This window comes from Rhea pennata, chromosome 24, assembly GCF_028389875.1.
Source record: "Rhea pennata isolate bPtePen1 chromosome 24, bPtePen1.pri, whole genome shotgun sequence".
In the NCBI taxonomy this organism is placed as follows: Eukaryota; Metazoa; Chordata; class Aves; order Rheiformes; family Rheidae; genus Rhea; species Rhea pennata.
Genome location: NC_084686.1, coordinates 8661188 through 8663439, shown reverse-complemented (window position 1 = coordinate 8663439; position 2252 = coordinate 8661188). Strand labels below are relative to the sequence as shown.

The 2252-nt window shown below is 61.4% G+C and overlaps 1 non-coding gene across 1 annotated transcript; it reads left to right on the top strand.

Annotated features, from left to right (window-relative positions):
• Positions 1-1962: 1962 nt before the first annotated feature.
• TRNAV-GAC (transfer RNA valine (anticodon GAC)) lies at positions 1963-2035 on the top strand. The gene has a single exon. It is a non-coding gene; the product is annotated as a tRNA-Val (tRNA).
• The last annotated feature ends 217 nt before the right edge of the window (positions 2036-2252 follow it).

The following is a 2252-nucleotide window of genomic DNA, read 5'->3' as shown; positions in this document are numbered from 1 at the left end:
AGCTCAGCTGGGAGAGCGTTAGACTGAAGATCTAAAGGTCCCTGGTTGAAGCCCGGGCTTCGGCAAGTGGCAGGGCGGGAGGGGTCCTTGTTGCTTCCTCCTGGCGTTTTGCAGAGCGGCGCTCTCTTCTTCCAGCCTGCCCCACCATGGCCGTGTCCTACATACCATGCAGATGGCCACGGCCCACCCCACAGCTGCGGGGAGCAGCCAGGACCCACACCGATGGCATTCTCCTTTGCTCGGCATCTTCCCACCCTGCGCTCCCTCACCTCTCTGGGGCCAAGCCAGAAGGCTGGCAGGGCCATGGGGGACCTCAAAGGATGCCGGAGGCATTTGGGTGCTGCGCTGCATCCACCCAAGCGGGGCTTCCAAAAGGCGGTCAGCAATCGCTCTCCAGCCTCACCCCCTTATCCTGTGGGGTCCTCACAGCCTCTCCTGTCCAACAAGCCCATGAGAGATGTTGGGTTGCAGCATCTCCACCTCTCGAGATCTGCCCAACGTGGCTGGGCAAAGTCCTGAGAGACCCGTGCCAAGGGGTCCCGCTCTGATCACGACAGGCTGTGCGCGACACTCCTGAGATGCCCTCCACCATCAGCGTTTGGCAGAACGTGTCAAGACACCCTCGGGACCACCTCAACCAAGTGGACGTGCGCACGCACCCGTGGAGCTTCCCTCGCGAGGCTTTGGGAGGAAAGTGCTCTTTGGAGATGCTGCCGTTGGCCGTCCTGGGGCATTCCCAATGACTGGAGGCATGTCAAGCCACCTGTGGGGACATTGGTGGATTTCTGCGGACGAGGGAGGACCTGTAGGTGTGTTAGTTTTACGGCGGGCAGAACAAGGACTGGTTCAGGCATTGCCCCCCACACCCACACAGCAGGTGCCATCCAACCCGTGCCTGGAGAACAAGAGCAGAGCAAGTTGGGCAATGGTCAGCAGGGACATCCAGAGCCCGGCAATGTCCAGGCAACATACAGCTTGCTGCAGGCACCTCCTGCGCCTTGGCCTCCGCTCTGGCACGGCTCTGCTGTGAGCGAACAAAAGCTCTCAGGGCAGGGCCAAAGTAGCTCAGCTGGGAGAGCATTAGACTGAAGATCTAAAGGTCCCTGGTTGAAGCCCGGGCTTTGGCAAGTGGCAGGGCGGGAGGGGTCCTTGTTGCTTCCTCCTGGCGTTTTGCAGAGCGGCGCTCTCTTCTTCCAGCCTGCCCCACCATGGCCGTGTCCTACATACCATGCAGATGGCCATGGCCCACCCCACAGCTGCGGGGAGCAGCCAGGACCCACACCGATGGCATTCTCCTTTGCTCGGCATCCTCCCACCCTGCGCTCCCTCACCTCTCTGGGGCCAAGCCAGAAGGCTGGCAGGGCCATGGGGGACCTCAAAGGATGCCGGAGGCATTTGGGTGCTGCGCTGCATCCACCCAAGCGGGGCTTCCAAAAGGCGGTCAGCAATCGCTCTCCAGCCTCACCCCCTTATCCTGTGGAGTCCTCACAGCCTCTCCTGTCCAACAAGCCCATGAGAGATGTTGGGTTGCGGCATCTCCACCTCTCGAGATCTGCCCAACGTGGCTGGGCAAAGTCCCCACGCGAGGCTTTGGGAGGAAAGTGCTCTTTGGAGATGCTGCCGTTGGCCGACCTGGGGCATTCCCAATGACTGGAGGCATGTCAAGCCACCTGTGGGGACATTGGTGGATTTCTGCGGACGAGGGAGGACCTGTAGGTGTGTTAGTTTTACGGCGGGCAGAACAAGGACTGGTTCAGGCATTGCCCCCCACACCCACACAGCAGGTGCCATCCAACCCGTGCCTGGAGAACAAGAGCAGAGCAAGTGTGGCAATGGTCAGCAGGGACATCCAGAGCCCGGCAATGTCCAGGCAACATACAGCTTGCTGCAGGCACCTCCTGCGCCTTGGCCTCCGCTCTGGCACGGCTCTGCTGTGAGGGGAACAAAAGCTCTCAGGGCAGGGCCGAAGTAGCTCAGCTGGGAGAGCGTTAGACTGACGATCTAAAGGTCCCTGGTTGAAGCCCGGGCTTTGGCAAGTGGCAGGGCAGGAGGGGTCCTTGTTGCTTCCTCCTGGCGTTTTGCAGAGCGGCGCTCTCTTCTTCCAGCCTGCCCCACCATGGCCGTGTCCTACACACCATGCAGATGGCCACGGCCCACCCCACAGCTGTGGGGAGCAGCCAGGACCCACACCGATGGCATTCTCCTTTGCTCGACATCCTCCCACCCTGCGCTCCCTCACCTCTCTGGGGCCA